At 43.0% G+C, this 19,583-nt stretch overlaps 1 long non-coding RNA gene across 2 annotated transcripts in view; it reads left to right on the forward strand.

The window, feature by feature from the left end:
• Positions 1–19,583, forward strand: part of LOC129653310 (uncharacterized) — a 232,483-nt gene that overhangs the window by 190,161 nt on the left and 22,739 nt on the right. The gene's annotated exons all lie outside the window — the stretch shown is intronic.

A 19,583-nucleotide genomic window follows, 5' to 3' on the forward strand; every position in this document is an offset into this window, starting at 1 on the left:
GTTGTTGGGAATGTAAACTGGTGCAGCCTCAGTGGAAAACAGTATGGCGTTTCCTCCAAAAGCTAAAAATAGAGCTACCATATGATCCAGCAATCCCACTCCTCAGTATATATCTGCAGAAAGTGAAAACACTAATTTGAAAAGATACACACACCCCAGTGTTTATAGCAGTATTATTTACAGTCGTCAAGATAGAGAAGTAACCTAAGTGTCCATCAGCAGAGGACTGAATAGAGAAGATGTGAGACATGCATACATATATGTGTATATATGTGTGTGTGCTTGTGTGCACACATGCCCAATGGAATACTACTCAGCCACAAAAAAGAACAAGATTTTGCCATTTGCAACAACATGGATGGACCTGGAGGGTATTATGTTCAGTGAGATAAGTCAGACAGAAAGACAAATACTATATGTTATCATACATGTAGAATCTAAAAACAAAAGCCAGTTAATATAACAAAAAAGATATAGACTTGCAGATATAGAGAACAAACCAGTGGTTACCAGCGGGGAGAGGGAAGGAAGGAGGGGCAAGGCAAGGGTAGAGAATGAAGAGGCACAAAGTACTGTGCATGAACTAAACTGAAAGGTTATGCTGTACAGCACAGAGAATATATATGTGTGTGTGTGTATATGTATATATATATATATAGCGCCAATATTTTATAAGAACTATAAATGGATCTTTAAAAATTGTGAATCACTATGTTTTATACCTGAATGAAATATTGTAAGTCAACTGTACCTCAGTTAAAAAATTAAGTAAAATAAAATACCTTAAAAAAGGTGAAAATGCTTTCGGGAGAAGCTAGTAAGGGCCCAGGGGTGGAACAAGAGGGCAGGGAAGGCAACAAGCAAGGGTGCTGTTCCAGGTGCCGTTCCAGCCTCAGCCTGGCCCCTCCGGGAGCTCTGGAGCATGAATGACATGGCTTACTCTATCCAAGCTCTAGGCAGGGACCTGGCCCTTCACAGTGTCGGCTGCTGTAGGGAAGGTGACTTGGACCCCAGGTCCTTCTGACTCTGCATGAGGGTGACAGGGCTCTCCGTAACATCGCGGGTACCAGCGTCAGAAACCAGACGAGGAGGGCGGTGCATAGAAAGTAGAGGGGTCCAGGCTGAGTGCCAGCAGCACGCACCACAGGTAGGGGGGCAGGGCCAGGGCAGGGGATGTCTCTAACATTCGAGTTAGAAATACAGATTTGGTCCTCTGTTCAACTGTAAGCCCTTACAAATTCCTGAGCAGGTGGCTGGCACAAGGAAACAGAAAGATGAACCCAATAGTGATGCTCAAGGATCTGGAGGTGACAGAGCCCAGAGGCCATGCAGGCCAGGCGCGGACTTCCTTTAGGGCTTATGCCTGACTCTTCCCCACTGCCTGGGATGTTCCTCCCCCGGGGTTTGGTGAACTCCCTGGCCTCCTTCAGGTTTTTGTTCTGATTCCATGTTCTCAGGTCTACCTGACCGTTCCTGCACTGTGCCCTCCTGCACCCCGTATTTCCAGTCTCCTTTATCCTGCTCTGCGGAGTCCTTTTTCTATAACTGCTAGGGGCTTCCAACACACTTTGTAACTTACCTATTTATGACGTCAATTGTTAGTTGTCTCTCCTTGGGATAGAGGTCTTTGTGGACAAGGACCTCTGTTTTTGCTCACCAGAGGTAGGATGGAGACTGCCAGGGAAGGATCTGAGATGGGAAGACTTGGGCCTCAGAGGCATCTCAGGGGAGAAGTAACAGGGTGGAATGGGTTAACGCAAGGGTTGAGTGGAAGGAGGATACAAGAAGGATCACGAAGATTTGGGCAAGGAAAGTGGAATGATGCTGTGTCGTTGGTGTGTGACTCTGCCCTGGACAGGATTCTAGGTGGGGTGTGTTGGAGGGATACAGGATGCAGTGAGGATCTAGGGAGCAGTGAGGGTCCCAAGAAGGGGCTGTGGGTGGTGGAGGGGAAGTACCTACTCTCTGATGCGCTAGGGGCTGAGGCTGACTCCTGTGCTGGGGAAAGCCAGGTACACGGTGGGATGGATGGAGGGTTTTCCCACCCTCTTGCCTGTGACCTCCTTCCTGCTAATGGGGCTGCTGGGATGCAGGGCCTTTCCCCTGCACTCAGCTCTTGGCACCATCAGCTCAGTCCCCGGCATGGTCAGGGAGCAGCATGAAGCTGGCCAGTAGTGAGCATGGGTGTGAGTATGGGAGAAAGTGAGAACCGCCCCCCCTGGGAGGGGGAGCCCCACCTTTGGAGCCTGCTGGGGTGAATCTGAGGAGCTGGGGTGGGGCAGCTGCAGCCTGTTGGAATGGTATGTTGTTGTTGTTGTCTTAAAAAAATCAGCAAGAGGAGTCCTGGGTTGGGGTGGATGGTTCAGTTGTCACTTCAGACACTGATCTTTTTTTCTGCCTCAAACCCAGGGACACGTGGTCCAGACAGCAGAGGCAGGGGCATGCCTCGGGCAGAAGCTCTGGAAGCTGTATTTGCCTTGTTGCAGGAGAGGGCTTCCCGTTGTGCCTGGGGCCCCATGAGCCCCTGACGGTTAGCAGGACATGGCACCCTGGAAACAGGGCAGAGGCTTTTGAGGCGGGCACTGGCAATGCGCCCAGCCTCGAGCATCGTCATGTCAGGAAGTGGATGAAGAGACCTGAGGGGAAGGAGAGGATGGGGACACATGCCCCATGGAACCTGGCTGCTGAGCAGGGAGAGGCTCTTGGAGACCTCCCACTGCGATGGGGAGGACCCCGTGAGGACCAGAGGCCTGCCAGGACCTGTGAACTTGGGGTTATCAGTGTTGCTGGGATTCCACCTCCACAGGCTGGTGAGAGCTGGAGGAGGGCTGTCACGTGAGCCTGGGATTGGGGTCCCCAGAGAATGGGCCTCCCCATAGTCATGTCTGACTCTCCTCTCTGAATGGCTTATTCCCATCTTACACCTTTTGTTTTAAGGATGGGGAGAGGACTGATACACCTCGCACACATTACAGCTGCTGTTTTGCCTCTTCCCTCCCCCCTCCACTTTTCTTACTCCACAGGGCTCTGATGTTCTGTGGTCCCAGCAGACACTGGCTCAGAGCCATGCTTTCTGCTGTAAGTTGATTGGATCCTCTTGGATTGTTGGTTGCATGAGACCCAATTATCTCAAGGGTGATGTTTGTTGTTCAGTCACTAAGTCATGTCAAACTCTTTGTGACCCCATGGACTGCAGCATGCCAGGCCTCCTCATTCCTCACTATCTCCTGGAGTTCATCCAAATTCATGTCCATTGAATCGGTGATGCCAATCCACCCATCTCATCCTCAGTCACCCTCTTCTCCTTCTCCCTTCAATCTTTCCTAGCATCAGGGTCTTTTCCAATGAGTAGGCTGTTCGCATCAGGTGGCCAAAGTATTGGAGCTTTAGCTTCAGCATCAGTCCTTCCAATGAATATTCAAGGTTGATTTCCTTTAGGAGTGACTGGTATCTCAAGGTAGGACTCAATAAATATTATCTCCAATGGACTGATTTGACCTGTGGCACTTTGAGGGCTGCCAGCATAATCTAGTCATTTTCCTCTGCTTTCCTCTATGAATCCTCCTTTTTCTTGAGAAGTGAGCCACCACACTATTGACACAAATCCAAGCCTGCAGGGATGGCATTCACAGGCATTGCTGCAGAAAGAGAGGGAGCTCTGTATGTGGGTGGACTAAGGGAAGACTGCAAAGGCAAGGAGCAGCAGTTTGAGCCCTGACCCCGACATCCATCTGCTATGTGACCTCAGGCCATTTGCCTCACTTCTCTGAACCTGAGATTTTCTCACAGAAATAGAAAACATATGCCTTTAGGTTGGGTAACTAAAGAGAGAGCAGACTAATACTGATAGCAGTTGTTGTTACCTTACATCCTTTAAGGTCTTCCCCCATGGCTCATCGGTAAAGAATCCGCCTACAGTGCGGGAGCTGCAGTAGACGTAGGTTCGATCCTTGGGTTGGGAAGAGCCCTGGAGGAGGGCATGGCAACCCACTCCAGTATTCTTGCCTGGAGAATCCCATGGACAGAGGAGCCTGGCAGGCTACAGTCCATAGGGTAGCAAAGAGTCAGACATGACTGAAGTGATTTAGCACGGCACAGCAGCACGGCACATCGCTTAAAGGCCTACTCTGTGGCACGTGCTTACCTGCTCATCTGTAATCCTCACAACAGCCATTGGAGGTACTTTTAGCTCAATTTATAAGTGAAAGGATGATAGTTTGGAGGCTGACATTCCTTAAAACTTCTTCCTCTTTGGGACTTCCCTGGTGGCCCAGGGGTTAAGACTCTGCACTTCCATTGCAGGGGGACGTGAGTTCGATCCTGGTCAGGAGACTAAGATCCCACATGCCACAGAGCTTGGCAACAAAACAAAACAACTTCCTCCTCTTTCCATTATGTGATCCTGTGTCTGTATCGAAGGAGGTACCCCTCTGCCCTAACACATCCTATTAGCTCCTTTGGGGCTACCACAGAGATGAGCCCCACCTGGGACCAGGACACCCTGACTTCTGGGGATGGATCTGCATCTTCTGCCTCCCCTGTTCCTGGAGAGTTGTCATTTGGGAGTATTGTGATAGCACCTTCTGCCGTGGAGAACCTGTTGCTGCTTAGCATCGAAGCAGATTCTTAGCAGAATTTCAGATTTTGTCAAAGATCTTAGGCCTGGTATCTGATCTGAAGTGCTGCTTCAGAAACTCTGTTCTGAGTTGAATTGGCACCATCTCATCTTGCCTTTTGGAGAAGGCAATGGCACCCCACTCCAGTACTCTTGCCTGGAAAACCCCATGGACAGAGGAGCCTGGTAGGCTGCAATCCATGGGGTCGCTAAGAATCGGACATGGCTGAGCAACTTCAGTTTCACTTTTCACTTTCATGCATTGGAGAAGGAAATGGCAACCCACTCCAGTGTTCTTGCCTGGAGAATCCCAAGGATGGGGGAGCCTGGTGGGCTGCCGTCTATGGGGTCACACAGAGTCGGACACGACTGAAGTGACTTAGCAGCAGCAGCAGCATCTTGCTTTCAGATTTTCTCTTTCCCATCTTGGGCTTTAAGAGTTTGCCTCTTAGTTTGTTCCAGGACCACCTGGACATTTATTTTTGTTGTGCACTGCAGACTTGAAAACTATTTCGGAAACTTGCCTCCTCAAAGGGATACCGAATGTGCAGTTGTATAAAAATATTAAAAAATGAAGCGAAGTTTCAAGCTCTCCAGATGAACTTGATTTGGGATAATAATTATGTTGGTACTAGTTAGAGGTAAAAATAACAGTCACTAGCTGACTGCTGAAAAGATAGATTGCTTTATAAGGGATGGGTAAGATATAGTATATTAGCTTTTGTATTTTAATTATTTGCAAATGCAGTAAATATGGTTCTGCTCCAGAACCACAAGAAATAGGTCAACTTATTTGTAATTTACTCTACTTCCTTTGAAAATAGTCCTTTAATTCTCATAGAGCTTTCAGAAATCCCTACCGATGCCTTTGATAGACAGCCATGTGAAGCACTTGGCAAAGAGAAAATGCATCACAGATCTGCCCGAGTAACCGAAAAGGAGATATTTATAACTAGGTGACAAATGAAAACTATTTCCACAGAGAACCTGGGGTACAAATTTTATTGTCGAAAAGATTTCTGAAAAGTTATTAAAGACATCTGAATTAGAAATAATAAAAGCTAGCTGAAAATCAAAATTAGCTAAAATAGGAATATCAGTTTGAGCAAGAAAAAGGTGTTTCAGTTGTGTGGCAGAAACAATTCAGACATGCTTATGGGGCTTCAGTAAAAGCTGCTCTTTACAATTTACATCTGATGTTTTCCTCTTGTGTCTTGTGAAGACAGAGAAGAGCCTATTGGGGCAGAGACAGAACCAGCAATAACAGTGGCCTTGTTTTGCCCACAGTCAGAACTAATACAAGAGGCCATGGAACCAATTTTTTTTTAATTTTGTAAAAAAAAAAAATTAAAATTTTATATAAAATTTTTGTATTGCAAAAAAGTCTTTTTTGGTCAGTCTCTGGTTACACTATATTTGTTTCCAACTTTCCAAGAGGGAGAGAATCAAAATATTTTGGAGGCAATGGTATGAATGATTATGAGCTTTAGAGTCAAATTGCTTAGTTCCACATCCATAGAGTGGATTTCATAACACCCCCGAGTGTGGATTCTTCAGGGAATAAAGATGATGAATGTAAAGTACTCAGCACACAGTAGGTTCCTTTTCAGTGACCACAAGGGTTTGTAGTCATGCTGACTTATCAGGATTCCAACCCTATACTGAAAGAAGCATCATGAAGAGAGGTTGAATCAGATGCTGTAGAAGAGAGTGGATCCTTTTGTCTAAATGACTCCCTAGTTCAGGTTGGGACACTCCTCACTAAATTATGCAGGCCTCCAAGTACACTGGTGAATAGTTGCATGTCAACATTTCAAAGTTAGCTGGCTCCAAGATATTTCTAGCTTGGAAATTTCCACTAATTCCAGCCTTGCACAGAATGCATTGTGGGGGTTGAAAACTGGAGAAATTACCTGGCTTGCAACCAAGGCTTTTTAATGACAGCATTCTCCAGTCTCTGTTTCCCGGTCTGACTGGGCCACCGGAGAAAACTGACGCCTGTTATGTCACAAGCCTTGCTCTGACTGTCAATCATAGTTCCTCTCGGAGGAAATGGAATTCACCACACATTAACTGAGGCATTCTGGGTTGCAGAAGTCACATAAAGCTCAAAAAGCCACATCAAAGAACTCTCTCTGCTAAATTTGTTGAATGGAAGTTGCCCTATATTTCTGTTATAATACATAGGCCTCAGAGATGGGACCTTCACACCTAGAGGGACCCCTTTAGCTTGAAATATGACCTTGAAAGAGCCAAGAAGTTCCAGCTTCCCAGGGCCATGACGTACCTGCCACATTGTACTGGAGACCTGTGAAGACCATGGGTCTCTCCTCTAATACCATAAAGATGCCTGAATGCCTCGTCTATCTCAGACATCATAGGATCAGTAGAAACGGCTTTGGTAGGAAATTCAATGCTGAATTGATTAAGATTTTGCCCCTAAAAGCCTGAGATAACCTAAAAGAGACCATTTTAAGTCAGTAGAGTCTACAATAACTGGAAATACCATGCTAAAAATTTCCCCCACTACCCAATGTATTGGGGCTCAATAATCAAAATGAATTTGGCTTTAAAATTTAAAAAGTATATTTTTTACACATCTGGGAAGTGTATATAATCTTTGCACCTGTATGTATATCAATCAGTAAAGGTGAAAAACAAAAAAATGACTGGAGTGGAGGGAAAATAATACAACATAGTTAAGACCAAACAGAAAGCTGGTCCACTGCACACCATAAATGCCTTCACATTTAGAAAGTGGGGACTTCAAGTTTGTCTCTGATCATATCTACAAGCCCGGGTTAAAAGAGAAGTATAATTAGTCACAGGTACCACATTTTCATAAGATGAACAAAAAATAATTGCTCTGGAAGTTTTCCAGATACCAAAGATGTAAAGACCAGTAGGTGCCAAGTGATGTAGTGGATGAATAACAATATGACGGGCATTTGTTAATTTAAAAAATTATTATTATTATTGGCCACACCATGTGGCATGCAGGATCTTAGTTACCCGACCAGGGATTGAACCCATGCTTCCTGTGGTGGAAGTGTGGAGCCTTAACCTCTAGGCTGCCAGGAAAGTCCCATGATGGGCATTTGTTAGTTCACTCAACAAGTACTTATAGAACACACACAACATGCTTACCATGCCAGGTGGATGGAACAATGAATGGGATTCAAGCCTTGCCCTCACAGAGCTCACAGTTGGGCTGAGTCTGAGGGGCTTGTTTCCTGTATGTCTGTCTGTGCAGACTGGAGGCACAAACGTTAAAAACAGTTCTGGCAAGAGAGGTTTTATTAGGGGTCAAGTTCATGTCAGTTGCATTTGCAGCTCCTCTTGTCTGGTATTCAAGTTTGATAGAAACCTCTGTCAAGCTGAAAAGAAATTCATTTATTTGCTCCATAAATGCTTATGTGCACTTTTTTTCTGTCATATGATGAGAGACCCTGAGAACACAAAGGTAAATATTAGGTGGAGTCAAGGCTTTCTGGAACCTCCCGTGAAGGTAATACACACAGGCAAATAGAGTGGATTATGGTGGGCGCTATGACAGAGGTGTGAGCTGAGATTTCTGGGGACTTCTGATTCTCCCAGGGGGAGTCAAGGAGGGGTCTACCAAGAGGAGAAACTTCAGTTGAAGGATCAGGAACAACTCAAAGAACAAAAGCAAACACTTGTGCGTATAAAATGTGTTGAGGATTAGCTCCTTTTATTCCTCAGAACGGCTCTATGAAGAAGGTACAGTCATGATCCCCACCTGTTTCACAAGTAAGGAAACCCATGTAACACGGAAGCTAAGCAGTGTTCTGCCCCGCAAGCAGATTTCCTTCCGGGGCAGTGACATCAAGCCTGGAGCCCCTCATCTTTCTTGTCTCCACTGGGTGACTTCTCTTGAGTCCCCAGGAGACCCCTGGGTTTCCTGGCTTCAGGCTGTAATGGCACTGTGTACTTTTTCTTCTTTCTTAAAACTCATTACATAATTATACACTTATCTGTGCACTTATTTATTTAATGTCTGCTTCTCTCTGTAGACCACAATCTACAGAATTACTGTGTGTACATCTTTTAACTATTTAATCTCTAGTGCAAGAATTTGGCACACATAAAGCACTCAGCAAATACTCGTTGAGTGGGCAGAGCCAGGAAAGGGCCTGAGCTGCATGAAGAATGCATGGTCAAAACCCAAGGTGACGGGAGGTGGGAGTGAACCATGGAGATGCTAAGACTTGAGACAAACCTATAAATCACACCCATCACCTATGCCAGTGCCTCTTTTGTTGTCACTTGCTTTAAAATAGACCTCTGCTGGGATGACCCACTGAGGAAAGTAAGCTGTTTACTCTGCTGGGGCAGAGATAAGAAATAGGGAAGAAGCTTGGATGGGGCCAATTTTCATTCTTTGACAGCCTTGGCCTACTGGATGTTTCCTGAGCCAGGTTAGGGCACAGAACCTGGGTGGCTCAGTGGTAAAGAAGCCACCTGCCAGTACAGGAGCCACAGGTTTGATCCCTGGGTTGGGAAGATGCCCTGCAGGAGGCAGTGGCAACCCACTCCGGTATTCTTGCCTGGACAATCCCATGGACATAGGAACCTGGCAGGTTACAGTCCGTGGGGTTGCAAAGAGCAGGATGCAACTGAGCACGCATGCACAAACCTGCAGTAACAGATTTTCATATCTTTTATTTTTTTAATATTTATTTAGCAATAGTTATTTACACTATTGTGTTAGTTTCAATTGTATAACAAAGTGATTCAGTTATATAATCATATTTTTACAGGTTATTTTCCATTATAGGTTATTACAAGATATTGAATATAGTTCCACGTATTCCCATGTGCTCAGTAATGTCTGACTCTTTGCGACCCCATGAACTGTAGTCCGCCGGGCTCCTCTGTCTATGAGATTTTCCAGGCAAGAATACTGGAGTGGGTTGCCATTTTCTCCTCCAGGGCATCTTCCCCGACCAGGGATTGAACCTGCGTCTCTTGCATCTCGTGCATTGCAGGCAGATTCTTTACCACTTGAGCCATCGGGGAAGCCCCTATAGTTCTATGTGCTACACAGTCAATCCTTATTATTTATCTATTTTGTGTATAGTGGTCGGATCAGATCAGATCAGTCGCTCAGTCATGTCCGACTCTTTGCGACCCCATGAATCGCAGCACGCCAGGCCTCCCTGTCCATCACCAACTCCCGGAGTTCACTCAGATTCACGTCCATCGAGTCAGCGATGCCATCCAGCCATCCCATCCTCTGTCGTTCCCTTCTCCTCCTGCCCCCAATCCCTCCCAAGAAGACATAGAGACTGAATATTTAAAGAGTGATCAGAATAGGCTTTATGGGAAGGTGGAGTTTGAGTTAGGCCCTTAAGGATGGATAAGACTCAATTAGAGTCAACTTGGGCAGAGAGAGGCTATAGAATGAAATTCGAAGTGGAGGAGATTGTGTGAGCAAGGGTTAGGAGGAAGATGTATTTGGGGTCTGGCAAAAGGATCAGTACTCATGGAGCAAAGAGTTATTGTGGCAGTGGTCCTGAAGAAATGAATTTAGAGATGACTACTGGGGCTAGACAGTGGGGATACTTCGGGGCTTACATGGAGAACCATTGAAGATTTTACAGCAGTGATACATTAGGATAAAACTTGGATTTTAAGAAGCTTCTTCTAAAAGAAGTATTGAGTTGGCCAGAGAGTTCACTAGGATTTTGGGGGGAAAAAAAACCCAGATGAACTTTTTGACCCACCCAATATCTTCTGGAGGATAGATGAAAGGGAGGAGAAATTGAAAGCAAGGAGACCAGTTCAATTCAGTTCAATAATACTAGCTAACATTTACACAATGCTTACAGTGTGCCAGGCATTGTTCTGTAAATTTCACATATATTACATCATTTAATCTTCACAATAATCTTCTGTGTTTGATTTTATCATCTCTGTGTCACAGGCAAGAACACTAATGTATAAGGACGTTAAGTGACTTGTCCGAGGTCATATTGCCAGTGACTTGCAGCATCAGGATTTGAACATAGGTAGTCTGACTTCACTATTACATACTCTTAATACTGCACTATAAAATTTCCCTAGATGTATTAAACCCCAGCAAAGTGCAAGGAGCTGCTAGCATCATATAAATGTGAATAAAATGCACGTGGTTTTGTCCTTCATCACTTAGCTAAGACGTAAATGTTTTGATAGTTCTTATGATGATTATCTTGAACTATGACTGGTGGTAATGGATAAAAGGAATAATTGACAGAACCTTGTGCTTGATGTGCTGTGAAACTTAAAAACATTTATAATTTGCAATCTTGGGCTGACCTTTTCTTTAATTTACTCATTTGTAATATGAGTATAATAACAACGACAGTAATTTTGCTTCTGGTCAAGATGAATGAAGTAAAAGGAACCACATTTAAACTACTTGAAACACTAAAATTCAGAAACAACACGTGAAAAAATAGTTTGCAAGTAACTGGACATCAAGCAGAAAAAGACAGTAATTCTTGAGGGATAAGAAACACGTGAGGTGAGCTCTACCATTGTCCCAGCTTACTGTCTTGAGAGAGTTTCCAGGCCACGTGGAGGGAAGGGAAACCCAGCCAAATCCCAGCCAACTCCCTGAATTTAAGAGACAAAGCTGATAGTCCAGGGAGACCAAGGCAGTTTGAATGCTCAGGACAGAGTAACAGGAAAGAGAAGGGAAGAGAAAGTTGCAAAGAGAGAGGACTCCAGGAGTTTGTAGAGAATCCCTTTTGAGCTTTCAACTGAGTACTTATGTTGTGTGCATGTGTGTGAGGAAACTATCCAAAGCTGAGGAAGGCTTCACCTGAAAGGGTTAGAGGCAACAGTGTCTAGCAGTCACACAGGGCCAGAAATACTACCTGTTCTCAGCAGCTTGACAGGAAACCTCAAGAGTCAAGGGCATTGCTCTGGTTCTGCGTAACAAATTTTAAAAGCAAGACACAAAATGATTAAATGGTTTCCAAGAACTGCATCCTGGAACAAATCTCACAAATAGGGAAATTTTTTCAACATCCAATAAGCTAAAATTTACATCAGTCATCTAAGCAAAAATTACTAGACATGCAAATAAGCAGGAAAATACAGTGCCTAAATAAGTGAACCATGAACTTCCAGATGTTCAAGCTGGTTTTAGAAAAGGCAGAGGAACCAGAGATCAAATTGCCAACATCTGCTGGATCATGGAAAAAGCAAGTGAGTTCCAGAAAAACATCTATTTCTGCTTTATTGACTATGCCAAAGCCTTTGACTGTGTGGATCACAATAAACTGTGGAAAATTCTGAGAGAGATGGGAATACCAGACCACCTGACCTGCCTCTTGAGAAACCTGTATGCAGGTCAGGAAGCAACAGTTAGAACTGGACATGGAACAACAGACTGGTTCCAAATAGGAAAAGGAATACGTCAAGGCTGTGTATTGTCACTCTGCTTATTTAACTTCTATGCAGAGTACATCATGAGAAACGCTGGACTGGAAGAAGCACAAGCTGGAATTAAGATTGCTGGGAGAAATATGAATAAACTCAGATATGCAGATGACACCACCATTATGGCAGAAAGTGAAGAAGAGCTAAAGAGCCTCTTGATGAAAGTGAAAGAGGAGAGTGAAAAGGTTGGCTTAAAGCTCAACATTCAGAAAACAAAGATCATGGCATCTGGTCCCATCACTTCATGGGAAGTAGATGGGGAAACAGTGGAAACAGTGTCAGACTTTATGTTTTTGGGCTCCAAAATCACTGCAGATGGTGATTGCAGCCATGAAATTAAAAGCCACTTACTCCTTGGAAGGAAAGTTATGACCAACCAAGATAGCATATTCAAAAGCAGAGACATTACTTTGCCAACAAAGGTCCGTCTAGTCAAGGCTATGGTTTTTCCAGTGGTCATGTATGGATGTGAGAGTTGGACTATGAAGAAAGCTGAGTGCCAAAGAATTGATGCTTTTGAACTGTGGTGTTGGAGAAGACTCTTGAGAGTCCCTTGGACTGCAAGGAGATCCAGCCAGTCCATTCTGAAGGAGATCAGCCCTGGGTGTTCTTTGGAAGGAATGATGCTGAAGCTGAAACTCCAGTACTTTGGCCACCTCATGCGAAGAGTTGACTCATTGGAAAAGATTCTGATGTTGGGAGGGATTGGGGGCAGGAGGAGAAGGGGATGACAGAGGATGAGATGGCTGGATGGCATCACTGACTCGATGGACGTTGAGTCTGAGTGAACTCTGGGAGTTGGTGATGGACAGGGAGGCCTGGTGTGCTGCGATTCATGGGGTTGCAAAGAGTCAGACACGACTGAGCGACTGAACTGAACTGAACTGAATAAGATAAATTTATCAACTGAAATTGACCTACAACTAATTCAGATGCTGGAATTAGCAGACAAAGCCATTAAAAATAGTAATAGCTGTATTCTGTATGTTCAAAAAGTTAAGTAGAGACATGGAAGATATAAAAATCCATCTTCTTAAAATGAAAACTACAGTGTGTGAAATGGAAAATACACTGAATAGACTAAAGATAAGTTAGACTTTGCAGAAGCAAAGTACTGTGAATTTAAAGTCCTAGCATTAGAAAACATCCAGAGTGAAGCACAAGAACCAGAGAGAATTTTTTTTAAAAAGAACAGGACGTTTTGTAAGCTATGAATAGCTTCAAGTGGCCTTACATGTAACTGGAGTCTACAAAGGAGTAGAGAGGCAGAAGGGACAGAAAAAAATATTTGAAGAAATAATGGGTGAAGCTTTCAAATTTTATGAAAATGATAAATTCAGAAATCTAAGAAATTCACAAACCTCAAGTACAAGGAACCTGAAGAAAACTAAACTAAGGCACATCATAATCAAATTGCTCAAAACCATTGATAAAGACAAAGTATTAAAACTACCAGAGGAAGCAGACATGCTATATACCAAAGAACAAAGGTAGGAAAGACAGCAGATCTCTTCTGGAAACAATGCAGATGGAAGCTTATGGCGCATCTGTGAAAGCAAATAACCCTATCAACTGAGAATCTGATATCCTCAGAGGAAGTATCTTTCAAAAATGAAGGAAAGATAGGGACTTCCCTAGTGGTCCAGTGGCTGGACTTTACCGTCCAGTGCAGGGGGTACAGGTTTGATTCCTGGTTGGGAGCTACGATCCCACATGCCTAGTGGCCAAAACACCAAAACATAAGAAAAGAAAAGAAAAGAAAAAAAAAAACAACAGAAGCAATTGTAACAAGTTCAATAAAGACTTTAAAAATGGTCCACATCAAAAACCTTTTAAAAAATGAAGGAAAAATAAAGACTTTTTCACACATACAAAAGCTGCAAGAATTCATCACCAGCAGAACCACACAACAAGAAATGTTAAAGCGAGTTCTTCAGGCAGAAGGAGCAGGCTACCAGGTGGAATTCTGGATCTAAAGGCAGGAGTGAAGAATACCTGAAATGATACTTATGTGGATAAATATATAATATTTTTATTTATTATTTAAATCTCTTAAAAAATAAAGTGTTTAAGCAACAGTAGTAATCTAGTGTGGGATTTAATATATGTAAAAATCAAAGTCACGACAACATAAAGATTGAGAGGAGAGAAATGGAAACCATACTATTGTGTGGTTCTTATACTTTATCTGAGTGGTATCCCTTGAAGGTAGCCTGTCATAAGGTAAATATGTATATTTTGAATCTGCAAGCAACCAAAACAATAATAAACAAAGAGTTAACACTAATAAGTTAGTAACAGAAATAGAATCATACAAGATTTTCAGTTTATTTACAAGAAGGCAGAAAAAGAGGAAAAAAGAATCAAGGAACAGATGGGAAACAGAAAAATAGAAACAAGATAATAGATTTAAACACAACTATATCAATAAATACCCCAGTCAAAAGACAAAGGTTGTTAGACTAGATGAAAAGTTAGGACCTAACTACAAGAAGTCCATTGAAGATAAAGACACAAACTTGCCTCTGAGAAAATAATGGTCTCAAATCAGTGGCTTCAGCTTCCATCTTATGCTCGAAAAAGAAGAGCAAGGTAAACCCAAAGTAAGTAGATGAAAATAAATAATAAACATCAGAGCAGAAGTCAAATAGCTTGAAAACAGAAAAACAGAGAAAAATTAATGAAATGAAAAGAAAGTCAATAAAATTGATAAACCTCTAGCCAGACTGATCAGGAGAAAAGGAGAAAAGATATAAATTACCAGTATCAGAAATGAGCAAGGTGACATCACTATCAATTCTGCAGATATTAAAAGGATAATAGAAGATTGACAATTTTCTGTCAATAAATTTAACAACCTAGATAAAATTGGCAAATTATTTGAAAGATACAAGCTGTCAAAGATAATTTAAAAAGAAATAGATAAGTTGCTGTATGGCTCAGGAAACTCAAACAGGGGCTCTGTATCAACCTAGAAGGGTAGGATGGAGAGAGATATGGGAAGGAGGTTCAAAAGGGAGGGGATATATGTATGCCTGTGGCTGATTCATGTTGAGGTTTGACAGAAAACAACAAAGTTCTGTAAAGCAATTATCCCTCAATGAAAAAACATAAAAAAATTTAAAAACCTCTATACCTCACTAGAGAATTAAAAAAAAAAAGAAATAGATAACCTGAATAGCTGCGTAGTTATTAAAATATAATTTTTGGTTAGGAACATTTCTGTAAAGATAACTCCAGGCCCAGATAACTTCACTGGTGACTTCTACCAACCATTGAAATAAGAATTCCATACAAACTCTTCTGGAAGATTGAAGAGGAAGGGATACTTCCCAACTCATCTTAGGAAGCCAGTAGGACACTGATACCAAAACCAAAGACATCACAAGAGAAGGAAACTATAGAACAATATCCTTCATGGACACAGTTGCAAAAATTCTGAACAAACTTTTAGCAAACTGAATTCAAACAAGTGGCAAGAGTACATGAAAATATGCTGAATGTCATCAATTGTTCAGTTCAGTTCAATTCAGTCACTCAGTTGTGTCCGACTCTTTGCGACCCCATGAATCGCAGCACGCCAGGCCTCCCTGTCCATCACCAACTCCCGGAGTTCACTCAGACTCACGTCCATCGAGTCGGTGATGCCATCCAGCCATCTCATCCTCTGTCGTCCCCTTCTCCTCCTGCCCCTAGTCCCTCCCAGCATCAGGGTCTTTTCCAAAGAGTCAACTCTTCGCACGAGGTGGCCAAAGTACTGAAGTTTCAGCTTCAGCATCATTCCTTCCAAAGAACACCCAGGACTGATCTCCTTCAGAATGGACTGGTTGGATCTCCTTGCAGTCCAAGGGACTCTCAAGAGTCTTCTCCAACACCACAGTTCAAAAGCATCGATTCTTCGGCACTCAGCTTTCTTCACAGTCCAACTCTCACATCCATACATGACCACTGGAAAAACCATAGCCTTGACTAGATGGACCTTTGTTGGCAAAGTAATGTCTCTGCTTTTGAATATGCTATCTTGGTTGGTCATAATTTTCCTTCCAAGGAGTAAGTGTCTTTTCATTTCATGGCTGCAATCTCCATCTGCAGTGATTTTGGAGCCCAAAAAAATAAAGTCTGACACTGTTTCCACTGTTTCCCCATCTATTTGCCATGAAGTGATGGGACCATATGCCATGATCTTTGTTTTCTGAATGTTGGGCTTTAAGCCAACTTTTTCACTCTCCTCTTTCACTTTCATCAAGAGGCTTTTTAGTTCCTCTTCCCTTTCTGCCATAAGGGTGGTGTCATCTGCATATCTTAGGTTATTGATATTTCTCCTGGCAATCTTGATTCCAGCTTGTGCTTCTTCCAGCCCAGCGTTTTTCATGATGTGCTCTGCATAGAAGTTAAATTGTTAGAGAAAGGCAAATTTAAACTGTTGGCAGGTACCACTATGTGTCGATTGGAATGTCTAAAATTAAAAAGACTTATGATATGAAGTATTGGTGAGAAGGAGGAAGACCTGGAATTCTTTAAGTGCTGATGGTGGAAATATAAAGTGGTACACAACATTAGAAAGTATTTTAGCTGTTTTTTAAAAGAGCTAAACATATATCTAGAATATGATACAGCAAGTCTGCCCCTAGTTATTTACACAAGATCATTGAAGCCTTTTGATTTGCATAAAAATGTTCATAGAATCTTTATTTGTAATAGTGCCAACCTGGAAACCCCCAATATTCATCTATAGTTGAAGGACAAACTGATACATCAATACAGTGGGATGAAGTGAAAATGAAAATCGCTTAGTTGTGTCCAACTCTTTGCAAACCCAAAGACTTTACTGTCCATGGAATTCTCTAGGCCAAAATACTGGAGTGGGTAGCCTTTCCCATCTCCAAGGGATCTTCCCAACCCAGGGATCGAACCCAGGTCTCCCATGTTGCAGGTGGATTCTTTACCAGCTGAGCCACCAGGGAAGCCCAAGAATACTGGAGTGGGTAGCCTATTTCTTCTCCAGCAGATCTTTCCAACCCAGAAGTCAAATTAGGGTCTCCTGCATTGCAGGCAGATTCTTTACCAACTGAGCTATCAGGGAAGCCCATACAATGGAATACTACTCAGTGATAAAAAGGAAATATTGACACAAGCTACAGGATAGGATGAATTTCTAAACAATCATGCTGAGCAAGTGAAAGAAGTCAGGCAAAAATTAGCATAAATAGTATGATTCCATAAAAAATTTTTAGGAAATGCACATTAATGTAGTGTTGCAAAACAGATCAGTGGTTTCCTGGAGAGAATGGAGAAGTGGGGAGGGATGAGGGAGAGATTACTGAGGAGCTCAAGGGAGCATTTTGGGATAATGGATATGTTCATTATCTTGATTTTGGTAATGGTTTCTTATTTATTCAATTCTACTTCAATAAAGCTGTTAATAATAATGACGACCATCTAAATGATTAAGAAGATGACACGTGAAAGCCCTTTATATACTATATAACACTACAGAGAATTATTAATTATACACAAGGACTTAATTAAAGATGACTATGTGATTACAAGCTTAGGAAATCAGAAGAGTGATGGGAGAAGTAGCAGAAATAAGGGAGACAGAAATAGGAACTAGTTTGCAAAAGATAGTGATTTCAAAAACACACATGTACTCCAGTATTCATTGCAGCAGTACTTACTGCCTGGACATGGAAGCGCACCCTAGATGTCCATAGACAGATGAATGGATAAAGAAGTTTTGGTACATATATACAACGGAATATTACTAAGCCAGAACATGGAATGGATTTGAGTGAGTTCTAGTGAGGTGGATGAACCTAGAGCCTGTTGTACAGAGTGAAGTAAGTCAGAAAGAAAAAAAAAACAACATCATATATTAATGCACATATATAAAGTCTATCAAAGTGGTTCTGATGAACCTATTTGCAGGGCAGGAATAGAGATGCAGACAGAGGGAACAGACCTGTGGACAGTGAGAGGAGGGAGAGGCTGGGATGAATTGAGAGAGTAGCACTGAAACATATCCATTACCATATGTAAAACAGACAGCTAGTGGGAAGCTGCTGTGTAACACAGGGAGCCCAGCCTGCTGTTCTGTGACAACCTAGAGGGGTGGGATGGGGTGGGGGATGGAAGAGAGTCTTAAAGGTGAGGGGACACGTGTATACCTATGGCTGATTCATGTTGTTGTATGGCAGAAACCAACACAACATTGTAAAGCAATTATCCTCCAATTAAAAATAAATTTTAAAAAAGACAGTGATTTCTGTTTTCCCCAATGTGACACGTAGGTGGGAACACCAGGAGCTCTTTGGACATGTAGAGCTGCAGCTGCGTAGAGGTACCTTATGTGCAGACAGGTTCAGAGGGCAAGCTGGAAGCTGGGGAGAGGAGGAGATGGCTGGAAGGGCATCAGGGAGCAAGGGAAAAGCGGAAGTCTGGGGACACTCCCAGCAAATTTTATAGCAGTAGTTGGGGACTGGGGCTGTTGGGATAGGGCAGTTAGAGTTCTGAAATGGTGACATTTGAGCTGAGCCAGCCATGTGGAAATCAAAAGGAAGAGAGTTTCCAGGCTGGGGGGCCGTATCAGCAGAGGCCTGGAGATGGGCAAGGCCTTGATGGGTTCTAGGAGCTGTTTTTGGAGACTAGTCAGTCAGAAAGAAATGACTGCCCTCTCCTGTCCACCGCACACAATGGGGTGTTGTTGCAGAACTTTTCTGCTTTGAATGTGCAAGATTATGCATCCGGTGTGGGGTCGATTCTCCTTCTCCACACATGTGCACTGGCCCACACCCGCCTGCACATCTCCATCACTAACACTGGGACCAGACAAAGCTGCCCAGTCTCCAGTTTTCTCTCCAGGGAGGACCTCATTAAGCTCCACCCCACATCCTTAGGCATTGGATCCCAGAGGTTGGGGACTTCTGCTTTATATCCAGCATTGCCTCTCATCTTTGCAGCCATCTCTGTTTCTACTTTGCAAGTAAGATCATCTATATACCATTTTTCTAGTTTCCATATATACATGTTAATAAATGATACTTGTTTTTCTGACTTCAGTCTGTATGACCTTCTCTAGGTATGCTGATTTGCATTCCCCTGATGATTAGTGATATTGAGCATCTAATGTGGCTTGGGTTAATCAAGAAGGAGGAAGGCAGTAAGTATGACTTGGTTGGGCTGGAAGGCTGCAGTGAGTTTCCTTCAAGGACACGTCCAGAACTTATTTATCTCATAACTGGAAGTTTATATCTTCTGGTTGTCTTCACTCATTTTGCACACCTCCCATCCCTCTCCCACCTCCAGCAACCAACAATCTATTCTCTGTATCTATGAGTTCATTTTTTCTTTTTTTTGATTTCACATGCAGGTGAGTTCATACAGTATTTATCCCCCCCCCCCCTTAATTTTTATTGGAGTGTAGTTGCTTTGCAATGTTAGTTTCTACTGGACAGCAAAACGAATCAGCCATACACATACATACATCCTCTCCCTTTAGGCCTTGCCTCCCATTCAG

The sequence above is a fragment of the Bubalus kerabau genome, chromosome 5 (genome assembly GCF_029407905.1).
Source record: "Bubalus kerabau isolate K-KA32 ecotype Philippines breed swamp buffalo chromosome 5, PCC_UOA_SB_1v2, whole genome shotgun sequence".
NCBI classification, from domain to species: domain Eukaryota; kingdom Metazoa; phylum Chordata; class Mammalia; order Artiodactyla; family Bovidae; genus Bubalus; species Bubalus kerabau.